The following is a 17,640-nucleotide window of genomic DNA, read 5'->3' on the forward strand; positions in this document are numbered from 1 at the left end:
TGAATGGATTTGATAAGTTATCCTTGATCTGCATCTTGTCGGGATCCACGATAGAAGAATCAAACTACATGGTAACTGCACCTAGAGGTTCATTATTTTTATTCTGTTGGATTGTATTACATACTGCTAGGTGTCACTGATGAATTATGGGATCTATTGAGCATCATCTTGATAATCGATGATCCTCAAAAGGCAAAGTTGAAATTATTCTAACCCATTAAAAAGAGTTTTGATGATATTGTAATGGAGATCACAATATATCTCACTACCAGTTAGAATAGAATCTATGGGGTCACACATAAAAAAAATTCTTATCCGATCAGATGATTGATTAATGATTATGAAATATTAAAGGATAAAATCATCAATGTGATTAATGATTAACCATAAACAAAAGTTGTAATTATATAATTCACTAAGTGTTAGTAAACTATATAAGGATTAATTAGTAATTAGATTGCTAATTGACTTAATTTGATTGAGTAATGAGATTCGGATCAAGTCTAATTGAATTAGATTCAGTTTGACTTGGTTTGAATTTGATTGGATCAAGCCTGATTGCATAGGAAACTAATTTCTGATTTGATTAGGATTTGAGTTTAATTAATTTCTAATTAGATTAAAAATTTATTGAAGAGATTGGATTCCTAATTTGATTAGGTTTCTTTCTCTTATTTGGATCAAAACAAATCAGATTTGGTTTAAACCAAAAAGGGAACCTTAGAGTCCCAACTCCCTGGGACTTCTTCCCATGCGCATGCCCTATGGTTTCCATGATAATATTTCTCATGAAAAAATATTTTAAAGTGAGGGATATTAGCATGAGAAAGGATGGGCGCAGAAACAAAAAGGGTAGGCGATCTCATGATGAGTCATGATGCTTATCCTTTCCTAATTTGAATTTGATTCAAATTAAGTGATAAGGGTAAGGAAGGAAAGGAATCAAGAGATAAAAGGAAAGTTTGTGGCACCAACCAACCCTATTTTTTTTGTGTGTTGAATAAGTAGCAGCCTGAGAAATCAGATCTGATTTCTTATCCCACACTCTTCTTCCTTGATGCAAAAGATTTGGACTCTCCTTTTTTGGTGTTGGGAAATTTGGACGCCCCATGTGATGTGGCATGTCATAGGCATGGCACCTCTCCTAAAATCTTAATTCCTTCTTTCCTATAAAAGGGATCCAAAGGTTGGACATCTAAAAAATAATAGATAAGAAAATCAAGAGAAAAAATTATTTTCTCTAAGCCGAGCCTCCTCTCCTCTTCTTCTTCCCTATTCCTCTCACGTTCTTCTCCATCTCAAGCGAGTCGGTGAAATCTGAAAGGAAGCTACTTTATCTATCAAAGAGGAGTCTTCTGCAAGGGAGCTAGTATCTTGGTGAAGACACCCACCTCTGATCAGAATGGGTCCTCATGTGGATATTGTAGAGTCCGGGTACATGCACGGCTAAAAAAACTATCACTACAAGAAAAGAGAGTTTTTACGATAAATTTATTTACGACAGATTGTATTTTCATCATAAATAAGACTATTTATGATGAAAAATTATTTTCATCACTAATAATAAAATATTTATGATAATTTTTTTCATCACAAATAAATTATATTAGCGATGAAAAAAAAATTTATCATAAATATAAATTATTTGCGATGATTATTTTTATTATAAATATAAAATATTTATTTTAATTTTAAATTTTTAAATATTAGCGATGAAAATAGTTTCATCATAAATAATATAAGTGTTTGTGATGAAAACCACTTTTCATCATAAATATTTGTTATTTACAATCAAAAATTTTTATCACTAATATTTGAAAAAAAAAAAAAATTAAAAAAATTAAAAATTACAGATTATTTGTGATGAAAATTTTCCATCGTAAATAACGAGTATTGCCAACAAAAAATAATTATCCATCGTAAATATATGCTTATTTATGATGAATATTTTTTATGGCTAATATTTGAAAAAATAAAAAATTTTAAAAATTTAAAAATTATAGATTATTTATGATGCAAAAGTTACGTCTTAAATACTGAAGTATTGATGATAAAAATAAATTTTTTATTGCAAATATAAATTATCGATGATAAAAAATTTTCATCACTAATATTTAAAAAAAATAAAAATTTAAAAATTTTAGATTATTTATGATGAAAATATTATATCATAAATAATCAAGTATTTACGACGGAATGCTGATTTCCATCACAAAATATGAGATGATTTATGATAAAAATTTTTTATCTGTAATACATGAATAAAATAAAAAATTTAAAAAATTTAAAAATTATAGATTATTAGCGATAAAATTTTTTATCATAAATAATTATGTATTTATGATGAATATCAACTTTTCATTATACATACTCTAATATTTATGATAAAAAAATTTATCATTAATATTTAAAAAAAAATTTAAAAATTTAAAAATTATAGATTATTTATGATGAAAATGTTACATCATAAATAATCGAGTATTTACAATAGAATATTGATTTTCATCACAAAATATGAGATGATTTACGATAAAAATTTTTCATCACTAATAAAAAAAAATAAAAAATTTAAAAATTCAAAAACTATAGATTATTAGTGACAAAAATTTCTTCATCATAAATAATTATGTGTTGGCAACGAATATCAACTTTCTATCATCAATACTCTAATATTTATGATAAAAAATTTTATCGCTAATATTTAAAAAATTATAGATTAGTTACGATAAAAATATTACATCGTAAATAATAAGTGTTTATGATGAAAATTTGCTTTTCATCGTAAATACTCATCTATTTCTGATAAAAATTTTTATTGCTACTATATTAAAAAAATAAAAAATTTTAAAAATTTAAAAATTTTGAATTATTAGCGATGAAAAAAAAATTTTCATCATAAATAGTCAATTATTTGAGAAAAAAATATTTTTATCATCAATATTTTAAAAAAATTAAAAATATAAAAATATTTACGATAATATTTTTTGTTTTTAAGTTTTTTTGAATCTGTCTTATTGCTCAATTTTACATAGGTTGTTGGTTCTATAGACTGATCAGAGGTCATAAAGTACAATGACCTTGTATCTGCCCAAGAACATAAAAAGGAGATGATACTGGATCTTTATATGTTAAAACATGATCGCAAAGTGGTTATCTAAAGATTCTCGAATGTATAACAAACTAGTCCTCCTAAACTTTTTTAAATAAAAGCTCTTCTAAATTTTTTAGTAGTTGTATAAGTCATTTGCATGATGATATAATTAAGTCATGTATAATAGGTATAATGTTCATCAAGTTCAAAATTTATAATATTGATTGATCATGTTCAAATAATAAGATATCTTTTATGATGAATCATATTAATTATAGTGTATCTATCTAAGTTACTCTAATAAAAAAAATAGAGCATAATTAATATCATACAAAAGAATAATATTTATCATAATTTTTTATAATAAATTAGTATTTTTAAAATATTTATTTACTCATAAATTATTCTAAGTTTAATTAGAAAGCATGAAAAGTAATTTTGAGTATTTGGTTATCTCAAAATCAGTTTTTCAATTTGAGGATTCAGATTCAAAAATACTTATAATGACTTGGACTGATAAAAACTAAAATGAGTTCTACTCAAGTAATCAAATACTCTTAACTCAAACTACAGTTGATCTACTAAAGCATACTTTTTATAGTATTAAATGGAATAAGTTTCAGTAACAAAAAAATGAAACTAATAAAATATGACTATATAGGGTGGATATGTGTTGTATAATTTAGTGAAAAAAAGCTTGAAACTTAAATTTAATATAAAAATAAATATGTAAAAATAAATTAATATCTTTCTTAATTTATTCTTGCTTGAGGAAGAGAGAAAATTATATCCCATAAAATCACATATATTTTTCAAATTACAAAAATAATACCCTCTGTGCATATGCCCAACTACAATAAATATTATTTATTATTACTATTTATTTTAAAAAGTTTCAAAAATAGAGATTGGAGAAAACTTGATTGAAATCCAATATATTTATTAACTAATTTTGAGTCCCTGCATTGTGTGCAGATTTTAGGTCATATAATGGATTATTTTTTTAAAAAATATATATATATAAATATAAAATAATGTCCATTCAAATTTCTTTATGAAAAATAATTAGTGATGAAAATTATTTTTTATTGCTAATAAGATAATTAATAATGACATATTTCATTTTCATCATAAATTTTTTGAAAAATTAGGATAATTTTTTTTCATGAGGAATTATTAGCGATGAAAATCTTTTTCTATCGCTACTAACCTAATTAACGATGCAAATTTTTTCATCGAAATAATTTTTTTTAGTGAAAAAACTTTTTTTAACGAGAAAATGGGGTAATTTTTTTTGATGAAAATTATTAGTGATGAAAATTATTTTTCATCGTTAATAGTGTTATTAACGATGAAATATTTTTTTCGTCGTAAATAATTTTTTTGGTGCAATTTTTTTTTACTGGAGAATTTTTTTCTGAATTATTAGAGACGAAAATTGATTATTAATGATAAAAATTTTCATCGCTAATAGTTCACATCCATCATGTCCCATCGCACGAAACCCTTCTTTCCCCCCATCATTTCACATGAAATCATTTTTCCCCCTCCCCCCTCTACTTTCCCCCCTCTCCCCCCTTCGCTTCCTGCCACCGCATTCGCCGTCGTTCACATCCATCCACCATCGCCATCCACAGTCCCATCACTTCCTGTCTGTTACCGTCCTCACCAGAGGTAACGATTTCTTTTTCCTTTTTTTTTGGTGTTTTCTCGGGCCACCGAGGTCCGATGGGGATGGGGCCAAAGATGGGCCGGCGGCGACTGAGATCGGGCCGGGGAGGGTTTGGGGCGGGATGTGGCTGGTGGGGGATGGGCCAAGGAGGGGGCGACTGGCGGCCCTATCTCCATCGTCGGGGAGGGTGTCGACGGGCTGAGATGGGGCTGAGGAGGGGGCGACCGATGGCTGGGGGAGATGGGGCCGAGGAGGGGGCGGCGGGGAGGAAGGGACGAGAGAAAGGAGGGGGAAAAAAAGAAAAAAAAGCAAAAAAAAAAAAAAGAAAAAGAGAAGATGGGGCGGGGAGGGGGTGGCTGGCGGTGATAGAGATGGGGTCGGAGAGGGTGTCGGCTGGTGGAGACTGGGTCGGGGACGGGGCAGCCGGCGGTGATGGAGATGGGGTTGGGGAGGGTGTCGGCTGGTGGAGATGGGGCTGGGGAGGGGGCGGTCGGCAGTCGGGGGAGATGGGGATGGGGAGGGGGTGGCTGGCGGCCGGTGGAGACAGGGCCGGGGAGGGGCCTGCCAGCGGTCGGGGGAGACGGGGCTGGGGACAAGGCTGCTGGCTGCGGGGGAGATGGGGCCGGGGAGGGTGTCGATCGACGGAGACGACGCTGGGGAGGGGGCAACCGCGGCCAGGGGAGACGAGGCCGGGGAGGGGGCCTGTTGGCGGTCGAAGGAGACGGTCCGGAGATAGGGCCACTAGCGATTGGGGGAGATGGGGCTGGGGAGGGTGTCGGCCGGTGGAGACGGGGTCGGGGAGGGTGTCGGCCGAGGGAGATGGGGCGGAGAGGGTGTCGGCCGACAGAGATGGGGCTGAGGAGGGGACGGCCGACGGTCGGGGGAGATGGGGCCGGGGTGGGGGCCTGCAGCGGCCAAAGGAGATGGGGTCGGGGACAGGGCCGCTTGCGGTCGGGGGAGACAGGGCCGGGGAGGGTGTCAGCTGGCGGAGATGGGGTCGGGAGGGGGCGGCCGGCGATCGAGGGAGATAGGGCCGGGGAGGGGGCCTACTGACGGTCGAAGGAAATGGGGCGGGGATAGGGCCCCTGGCGGTCGGGGGAGATGGGGTCGGGGAGGTTGTCGGTCGGTGGAGATGGGGCTAGGGAGGGGGCAGCTGGTGGTTGGGGGAGATGGGGCCGGGGAGGGCGCCTACCGACGGTCAAAAGAGATGGGGTCGGGGATAGGGCTCTGGCAATCGAGGAAGACAGGGCCGAGGAGGGTGTCGATTAGGGGAGATGGGGTCGAAGAGGGTGTCGGTCGGTGGAGATGCGGCCAGAGAGGGGGCGGTCAGAGGAGACAGGATCGAGGAGGGTGTCGGCCGATGGAGACGGGACTAAAAAAATTATTTGATTAATTATATTTGTTGCATAAATTTTTTAATGTTACTGCTGTAATTATTTAATTATTTGATTAATTATTTTTTATTCCACTAATACAATGCACATTGCTGTTACTTATTATAATTTAATTATTTTATGTGCTATTTTGTATGTTTTTATTTATTATAATTAAATATAAAAAATATTTTTATTTGAAAAAAAAATTTATTAATTTTTTGATAAAAAATTTTAATGCAGAGTTATTCTTTTTTGATAAATTAGAAATCCATCTTCGAATATATGTTTAGAGATGGTAGTTAAATTATATTGAGCCATAAATTCTCATTCAAGAGTCGATCTTCATTGAGATCGACTCTTGGATATTTCATATTCAGACTTTTTGAAAAAATAATAATCTTATTATTGTTAATAGTTGATATTTTATTTCATTATGTGATATTCAGTAGTTATCTGTCCATTATTCTCCGGGTATATGGTGGATAGGGTGCGTAGGCACCATATTCACATCGTATACTTGAGAATTATGGAGAGATGCTACCAAAATTTTTATTATAATGAGATGAAATATTCACTAATAACAATAATAAGATCATTACTTTTCTGAAAGGGATAGGATCACACTTGTTAGTAATGATTTGAAATGGATAGGATCATGCATTTTTACTTCATTAAATTGATGGAAGGATATTTTCTGTGTTATTATTCAGTCTGTATTTTTTAATATTTATTGTTTTGAATAAAGTGATCCATGTCTGGATCCGAATTGAAATTTTGGTCAGAACTTGGATCGCAATTCAATCCAGAATTTGGATCGGGATCCAGAATACCACTAAATTTTTTTTTTTTGTTAATGATTTTCTATTTGTTGTTAGATGAATATCAATAAAAATTGAATGAATGCTAGTGATATTTTTTTTATCTGAATATCGAAAAGAAATTCGAGATTTTATTGAATTTGCATGGCATAAGGCTGACAGTGCTAGTCGAATAAAGTGTCCATGCAAAAGATGTGTCAATATGGTATATCATCATATAATACTTGTTAAGGAGCATCTTCTACATTATGGTATAGATAAGAAGTATACTTGTTGGATATGGCATAGGAAGGGTGATTCGAATGAAGTGGTGCACGACGATGACGATACTGAAGATGATAATGATGCTGCTGGACCTGTCAAATATAGTGGTATAAGAGAATTATTAGATGATTTACATCAAGGTACTTGTTCAAATATACGCATGAGTACTACTGCATCTAAAAGCAATTCTGATCATGAACATAATATCTGACTTGAGATAGAAGAAACTTCTGAACAGTTTGTAAAGCTTGTAAGGGATGCACAAGAGCCACTCTATCCAAATTGTACAAAGTTTTTCAAGTTAGAGTTTTTGATAAAATTGCTTCATATTAAAATCGTGAACTAATGGAGTCAGAAGTTATTTGATCAAATTTTGATATTGATTAAAGCAGCTCTTTTCGATGGAGAGAGACTTTCGAAATCATATTCTGAAGCAAAAATATACATGCAAAAATTGAAACTTGGCTATATTCCTATACATGCCTACAAAAATGACTATATATTATTTTATAAGGATAACGAATAGGCAACTGCATATCCATAATGCAGTGAGCCTAGATACAAAATCGATAATAGAAAAGCGAAGAAGATACCTCAAAAGATTTTGAGATATTTTTTATTGATTCCAAGACTTCAAAGGTGGTATATGTCCACAAAGACAGTTGAAAAAATGAGATGGCATTATGAGCAGCAGATTTCGGAGGAGAACATACTTAGCCATCCGACCGACTCTTTAGTATGGAAAGACTTCGATGCAAAGCATCCGCACTTTACAAGTGACCCATGCAATATCCGACTTGGTCTAGCAACAGATGGATTTAATCTCTTTGACAATCTGAGTACCTCTTACAGCATGTGGTCTGTAATGCTAGTTGTATATAATGTGTCACCTTAAAAGTGCATGAAAGAACCATTTATTTTTATGTCACTATTGATTTTGGGTCAAAAAGTATCAGGTAATGAAATTGATGTATATTTACGACTTTTAATCAATGATCTGAAGGAGCTATGGAAAAATAGGATACAGACATATGATTCTGTGAGTCGAAGAAATTTTAAGTTGCATGCTTCGATTCTATGGACCATAAATGATTTTTTTGTATATAAAAACTTATCTGGATGGAGCACCAAAAGATATCTTGCATATCCAATATGCAATAGGGATGTATCTTCACATTTAAAGCACAGATGGAAAATATGTTTCATGGGTCACCGACGGTTTCTCCCTGGTAATCATTTTTGGAGGATCCGTTATAATCAATATTTTGATGGTAAGTCTGATCGGCACCCGCCACCTAAGAAGTTAAGTAGAGCAAAAATTTTAGAACAACTTGAAGTCATTGAAAATATCCAATTTAGAAAAACATTGAATACTTGCAAGCAGAAGCATACTGAAGCTAAGCTGAATTAGACGAAGTGAAGCATCTTTTTCAAACTACCGTATTGGAAGTAACTACTACTTTGTCATAATTTAGATGTAATGTATATTGAAAAAAATATTTGTGATAATATTATCGGTACTGTATTGAATATTTCAGAAAAAATAAAAGATGGTACAAAAGCTCATCTTGATTTACAGAAAATGAGAATCCGAATGGAGTTGTATTTAGTTCATCGAAGTGAGAGATTTTTTATGCCACCTGCATGTTATTCGCTATTTGGTGAGGAAAAGAAGAATTTCTGTGGATGGTTCAAAATCGTAAAGTTTTCTGATGCATACATTTCAAATGTATCGCAATATGTTGGAAACAATGACGATAATATCTTTGGCATGAAAAGTTATGACTCCAATGTGATGATGCAATATTTGCTTCCTGTGGTTATGCATGGCTATTTGGGTGGTGATGTTCAAACTGCATTGATTGAGCTGAAAGTATTCTTTCGAGAACTATATTGTCGAAAATTGAATATTAACTTACTTGAGAGATCTGAGAAGGATATCGTACTCATTCTTCGTAAGTTAGTAAAAAAATTTTTATCATAATTTTTTGATGTTATGGTGCATCTGATTGTTCATCTTCCAAAGAAAGCTCTTTTGGTCGGATCGGTATATTATCGATAGATATATCCTATTGAAAGATAAAGAAATTATACGCACTTTATCATATCAATTATAAGATATAAATATATTTTTAAAATTTAAATTTATTTTTATTTATAAATTTTTATGTACCTTAAAAAAATATGTGTGCAATAAAGCAAGACCTGAAGGGTCTATAGCGGAAGTATATATAGCTACGAAGTGTGTCACATTCTACTCGATGTATCTTGACGATATCGAAACAAGATTCAATTGTACAGATCGTAACATAAATCGTGAATGGAGTGACAATAAACCGATATTGTCTATATTTAAACAAATGATTTGACCTATTGGTGCAAAGAGATATGAATTTATGGACGTAAACGAGCTATCCAAGGCATACTTTTACATTCTAAATAATTATGAAGAAATTGAAGATTTCATTAAGTACCATCTTAGCATACTGTTTAATATTTTAAGTAATTTTTTCATATCGATGTAACTGCAAAAATTATAACTTGTTGTAGTGAGCATAAGAGTATACTATGTAGAGAGAATAATACGGATGCTGATGATCGACATAGGAGAAAATTTATAAAATAATTTGGTGATCTTGTAAATTATATTAGTGATATGTTATTTATTTAATTATAAATAATATTATTTAAATCAACATAATTTTTTATATTATGGTATAGATGAAATATAAGTATTTCAATAAAGAAGTGGGTGCGATCGATGAGTTGTACGATTTAGTATGTGGTCTCGATCGAAAAGTTAATCACTACGCATCCTGTATTATTAGAGGAATGAGATTTCACACAAGGAAGCTTGAGATGCAACGACGGATCCAGAATAGTGGGATTGCTATAATAGGATATGAAGGAGAAGAAGAGATTGAATATTATGATGTACTGGTAGATATCATAGAACTGAAGTATGAGTCCAGTAATTCTGTATTCTTATTTCAGTGTGAATGGTGGGATATTTATAATAAAAAGATCAATATTCATATCGATTCATACTTTATCAGTGTAAATTTTATACGAACATGGTACTAGAATGAGCCATATATATTAGCAACTCATGCGAAACAAATAATATATTTGAAGCATCTAAAGTATTGAGGTAATTTGTATGTTGTATAAAAAATAACACCTAGAAACATATATGACATACCAACACGATTAGAGATGGATGAAAATTTAGATTTATATGAAGAGAAAGCTTTTCAGCAAGAAGAACAAACATTAGTCGAGCTTTTTATTGATGAAAAACTTGTAACGGTACCTTTGAATATGGCTGATCTACCATCCAATAAAGTTGAAGTTGATTTTGTATTTAATTTGATGAGTTGGAGGGTGACGATCCATTGATAAATGATGATGAGATAGAAGATAACACATATATCATTATTGTGATTCGGAGGAGGATCTACATATCGAGGAAGATACGAATATTGATGAGTAGATCTATTTTTTTGTTCAATCTTCTCTTGCAATAATGGTATATGATATAATTATATTTATTAGAATATAATTTATTTATTATTATTATTATTAATATTATATTCATTTATGTGTCAATTATTGTAGATATGGCATCAGGAGACAGACGACGATATTCGTATTCATAATCTATCCTAGAGGTTGAGGCACCTTCATCGATCTCCATTGTCGCACCGGCTCCATTATCAGAGGGTCCTGCACTGGCAGGTCCTAGTGAGGTGGGTCCTAATGAGGTGGATCCAAATAAGATGGATTTGAGTGGTATTATTATACTTTTTATATAATAAAATTTAATTTTTTTATTTGGATAGCTATCATACTAATGATTTATTTATTATTATTTCAGGTCAGTCTTCATCGGTAGTGAGGCGAGGGCAAGGTCCATCAAAGAACTCACTCTAGAGCATTGGAGATGCGAACATCCGGGACAACATCTCCATATCGAGATACCAGCCAGCTACACCAGGCCCATTAGAGGATGGTGCGAACTGTGGCAGACCGAGCTGGGCATCATATGCGCAGCTATGCCCCCATGATGCTCTTGATTGGCATCACATTCTATCAGTTCAGAGAGAGGTTTTGTACATCCACTTATAGGTAAAATAAATTATATTATGAATATTTAATTTACATAGTATTCTTCTAATATTTGTTATTGACAGGATATATTTGATATCATTGATTTTGAGGAGGATCGTGTGAGGCGAGCCATGGACACTCATTTATTATTGCATTTCAAAGATTATCACCATCATATGCATCAGCATTGGTACCATATGGTGCAGGATTATGGGGAGGAGGCAGCGCGGTAGCAGCCCTGTGACAACATTACTATGGATGATTGGATTGTCATATACCGACATTACGAGGATCCGGCATATCAGGTTACACATCCAAACTTCTTCTTTTTTTAGAGTTTAATGATTGAATCATTTATTCTTAAATTAAATTTGTCATCTACTAATTTGATTGGTAACTGTATAGAGAAAATATGCCCAGAACATCACAAATCGGATGAGACAGATTATACCGTATTGTGGGGGTTCGAGGTCATTCGCTCGTCATATGGAGCACATGATAGATAATTTTTAATTTTTAATTAACATATAATTTTTTAGTTATTTAAAAAAAATTTAATTAATTCTCAAATTGTAGAAAGATGCTGAGAGTGACGAGCTTCCTGGTAGGATCAATATCTACCAGTGGACCCACTAGCAATGGTCAGAAGAGTGGACGACGGGGAGTCAGGAGCTCTTTATAAGTTTTCTCAATTATTTTTTCATTCATAGCTTGATTTTTATTACAAAATTAAAATAGCTATAACTTTAATTTTTAGGATTGTATGACAGACATGAGATCCCAACCTACTCCGAGGGCTCGACTGCACCCACAGATGATGAGATCCGTGATCAAATATTTGGTACGAGATCCTCTTATGTTAAGAGTCTAGGGTATGGGATCATTGCTCTCTCAAGCTCAAAAGTTGGCTGCACACGTCGATGAGTATCAGCAGCTCCAGATCCAAATGATGGAGTAGATGATGCAGATAGAGCAGACAATATAGCTATGAGGTAGTAGTAGGTCGGTCCGAACTCTTTTGAGCACTCTTCTTCCACAGCTCATTCTCTAGATGCCGACACTTGATGGCTTCTTCATGTATTTTTTATTTTTATTTCAAATTTTTTATAATTTTAATTTAATATAATAAAATAATAAAATTTATTTATCAATTTATTATGTAAATTTTTTTTTTTTATTTTTTATTTTTAATTTATAAAAAATATTATAGTTATAAATTAAAAATATATATTCATAAATTATTTTTTAAAAAATATGTTTAAATTATTAATGATGAAATTATTTTGATGAAATATTGGTCACCAAAAAATTTTAGTATGATAATTTATTTTTTTAATAAATATAAATTTATTAAAATTTTATATATAATTAATAGTGATGAAAAATTATTCATCATAAATAATTATTAGCGATAAAAATTTTATCAAAAATTATCATATTTATGACATAAGTTTTTCATCACTAATATTATTTAAAATTAATTTTTAAAAAAATTATTATTAAATTAATAGTGATGAAAAATTTTCATTGCATAAAAGGTTATTTGTGATACAAATTTTTCATCATTAAAAATTTTTAAATATTTTATTTTTGAAAAAAAATTAATTAAATTAATAGTGATGAAAAAATTTTCATCGCTATTAATTTTTTATTTATTAGTGATATTATAATTCATCACAAATATTTTTTTATGATTAAAATTTTTCATCAAAAAACTTTTAAAGATAAAAATTATTCATCATAAATAAATATTATTAGCGATGAAATATTTTTTTTATCATAAAATATTATCAACGATGTGATTATTTGTGATAAAAAATTAGCGATAAAAATTTTATCTCTAATAACTATTAGCAATGAAAATAGGTTATTAGCGATAAAAAATTTTCATCACTAATAACCAGTTTTGTTGTAGTGAGTTCAGATCCACGATCATTGGCAGTGGTGTAGTACGATCCATGCAAAAATACTGAGATCCAATCTTAATATTATTTATTTTTATTTTTAGATTATGTGCATGTCTTCAATCCGGGCATGGATAGTTAATAGATTGGATCTATTGCATGTGGAATTAAAGAGTTTAACCTAGATCTGCTTCCACTGTCGTTTCAAAATTATTTTGAAATCTATGCATGTAAGTCTACTCATTTTCTAATAGTGATATCAGAGCCATCAAATTTTTTTTGACATGCATGATCTGATTTTGCTTTAGATCTGAAAGTTTGAGGTGTTTAAAATAATCTATGCTTATAAAGTTATCCTGATATAGGATTTATCCCCTATATTGAAAAGATTGTCCTTGTTAGATGTATGTCCTATAAGCCAATATGGCTGACATATTGTAATAAATCTAGGATATAATTAATTCATTGATTTGATCAATAAAAGAGCAAATTTATTTTCATTCAAGTATGATGTGTCCTTGAATCATCTATAAAATTAATATTTCGATACATATTCTCAAGGTGTTGAGAATTAGAGACATGTATATAATTCTTAAATACTTTCAATCATAATATCATCATGAGGATGGTGATCGATCTGGATAGATCGATGCACAAATTATTTTTTTTGGAGTAGATGAGTCTTTGGTCTACAGTGTAGAGACACTGAGCGATAAGTGCAGGTAGTTGTTATAGAACAACTAGTACTGAGCGTGACCATATAAGAGATCACTTAATTTCTACTCAATCATCAGTAATTATCTCAATGCTATAGTTATGTGAATGATCTTTAATCTGTGATGATACGACTGCTCAAAGTGAGGCTGCTAGAGTTTGACTGACATATAAACATGGTCTCAATGAGTCCTTATAATGGATGTTGGTGACAATTGATCTACTGTAGGAGTAAGATATGCATCTAGATGGAATCTATCGATTTTGATAGAGAAGAGTAGTCCTATGAGATTTGAAAGGTTAAGTCTGAGAGTCTGTGGCCACAGCAGTGTATTGATGAAAAAAATTTTTCATGAGGATCGTAATAGCACTTGAGCTGATTGAATCTATCATACGACTGATGATGAAGTTTGACGATTTATCCATGACCTGCCATCTAGTCGAGACTCACGATAGAGGGACTAAATCATATATTAACTACATCTTGAGATTCTTTTTTGATTCTATTGGGTTGCTACTATATACTGTTAGGTGTCACTGGTGAATTGTGAAAGCTCATTAGGATTGCTCAGGATCGACAATTCTTGATGAGTTAGAGTGAAACTGTTCCGATCCATTGAAAGAAGTTTCAATGATACTATGATAAAGATCATTGTATATCTCACGACCAGATATAATTGAACCTATAAGATCACATAATAAAGAGATTAGACTTGGAATAAGTAATTGGACTTATGAAGTCTCAATTGGATTTAGAAAAATCCTATTGGATTCAGGATAACCTTACTAGCACATGATTGAATCTAATTTTCTCTTTACGTTTGAATTTCTTATTTGATAAGATTAATTTATGTATAATTATCTGTTAATAATCTAAATACATTAGATTCATTGAGCTTCAATTGTTGGATGTATAGGGTTTTGGATCATATAAATTAAGGATTCAAACCTTTAATTAATTTTTTTAATAGTTTTGATTAGGCGCCACTTAATTTGATCAAGTTGGGCGGCCCACCTATTAGAGGGCGTGTTGGACCAGCATGGGGCATTTCTTAGGCCCCATGTGGTGTATGTATTTGAAGGTGCAAGGGCTCCAATAGTTAGAGCCAACAAGATCTTCTAAAGGGGGTCAAATAACTAAAGGAATAGAGATTTCTAATGCAAGTAGGACTTGTATTAAGTGATTGTTTGGTATTGAATAGAATTCAAACTTTATGCTTATTTAAAGAAGCCTTCTCTAAGGCTCCTTAGCATTGAATTCCAGCACCCCACACTTTCCTTAAAAACACCCCATGCCCCCTCTTTCTTCTCCCTCTCTTCTCCCCTTAAGGTCCCAACGCCCAAGGGTGTTGGGCATCCCATATGTCCACGCCCAAGAGGAGCTTGGGCATCCTCTTGCTTGCTGATTTTTAGACTTTAATTACTTCATAATTAAGAGAAGAAAGGCAAGAGAAGAAGGAAGAAAAGATCAAGAAAAAGATCAAAGAGTTAGTCACGATCCAGGCTTCATTCTGATTCGCATGCTAATTTTTCTTAAAGAAAAAAAATTAATACCAAAGAGAGCTGTTCCAGACTGATCCTAATAGATACTCAGAGAGACTAGACACTTGCATGGCTAAGAAAGAACCTACTCTCTTCTAGATCTAAATTTAAAAAAAAGAATTTATGAAACAAGTATGTGATCCGATCACATATTCTATTTCAGCATAAAATTCAGCATGTGTTCAATTTCAGCATATGAAGTAGATCCTAATATTTTATATTTTATATATACACGATATAAATTAAAAGGTATTCTAGTCTTCTATTTTACTGTATTGTTTAGAAAAAAATTTGAAACATACATGCATGCCCCGATACAAAATTACAATAGTGGTATTAGAGCCACGATTTCATATGCATGAAATTGACATATATATTTTGAAAAAAAATTCAAAATCTAATTTTTCTTGATACATGAGATATATAGATGATTATTTTAAATCTAAAATTTATTTTAAATTTAATTTTTAGATCATATAGTTGATATGTGAAAGCATATATAGATCTGAATTTTGTTCTAGAATGGTTTCTAGTTTATATTTATGTGATATGAAGATACATGCATAATCTAAAAATTAATTTGATCTAATTTATGATTTATATATGAGATATATGATTGTATATTTAGGTCTAAAAATTATTTTCAATATGATTCATGATTTGTATGTGAGATATATGACATTATCTTATGATCTGAATTTTCGTTAGATCTGAATTTTACATACATATATGAGATATATGCTTGTATGTTAAATTTAAAAATTAGTTTCATAATTTAAAATTTATCTTTCATGTAAAAAATTTAGATCTAAAATTTAGTTTTAGAATCTAAAATTTATGTTTATGTATAAAGATTTTGGTCATAAAAAAATCAAAAATTAGATCGTGTAATTGATTACATCTAGGATTTTTGATTTGAATACAATGGGTCTATTTTGATTAAGTAATTGATTAAATCAAGTCAAGTATTGATTAGGATTAGGTTAATTAAGTTATAAGATTATACAATTATTATTGATCAAATCAATTGAATTTATGTGTAGAATCGATTAACGTAAGGACCTAATTCGGCTCGATGGCTTGAGCCTGATTCATCTAAACTAACCTATTTGGACCAATTAACCTATTGGTGTCTAAGACAAGTAATCGAAAGATGATTATTTAATTAGTTTCATTCGTTGATCTGATCAATTTTTTGGTGTCTAAAGAAAGCAATGGGGGACTCCCACTAATCTCCACTTATCTAATCAATTTGAAAGATTGAGTCTTGAATAAGGTTGTTTGGTAGTTTGATTTAGGCCATGCCAATTAGATTAATCATATGATGACTAATTAGATAAGATCTAAATCTAAACCTCCCCATAAGTATTATCCATAGGTCTTCTATCATTGTAGATATATGGACGTGCTACTGTTGTTGACCATTCTCGACTGGTCAGAGTGGTTCAGTTGCACCAGAAATATGCAACCACTCTATTAACAAACAATTACTCCAGGATAAAGATGGGGTTGGACTCAATAACTATTAGATGAGGGACCCAATGATGGCTTGCGCTTGCTTATGAATGGTGAGTCGGGCATAACTAAGAAGTATGGTAAATAACTGTTAGGTGAGCCACATGACTTAGAGATCAAGTCACTGCAACAGCTTAGAGAAGTACCTGAGCAAAAAGTTATCCATGCATCGATGTGTGTGTTATCAATAACTGTTAGGTGAGATACATAGCATCGGTGGGACCACAGCACCCACTAGGAATTCAGTTATCGTATCAGAATTTTTATTTTTCACTTAGAGAGTGAAGGGATCCAAAAAATTAGTGAGAGACATTGTTTGCATCTTAAAGTCTCTAGAATAAATATAAATTTAAGGTACAAAAGTCTAACTTAAATCTCTACTCTCGCAGTTAAACAATGTCAGTCTCAAACCCTCTAGTCTGCATCTTTGAATCCAATCGTTTGATCGGAATAAACTATAAAGACTGACTAAGAAACTTCAAGATTGTCCTGATTCTAAAAAACTAGATCATATACTCGATCAGGAACTCCTGTGTTACCAAATCGTCTTATTGCGAAGCAAAGAACTGTTTATGAAAAGTGGACAAATGAAGATAGTCGGGTCAAGTGCTATATGCTGGCATCCATGATAAAT

Source organism: Elaeis guineensis, chromosome 8 (assembly GCF_000442705.2).
Source record: "Elaeis guineensis isolate ETL-2024a chromosome 8, EG11, whole genome shotgun sequence".
Lineage (NCBI taxonomy): Eukaryota > Viridiplantae > Streptophyta > Magnoliopsida > Arecales > Arecaceae > Elaeis > Elaeis guineensis.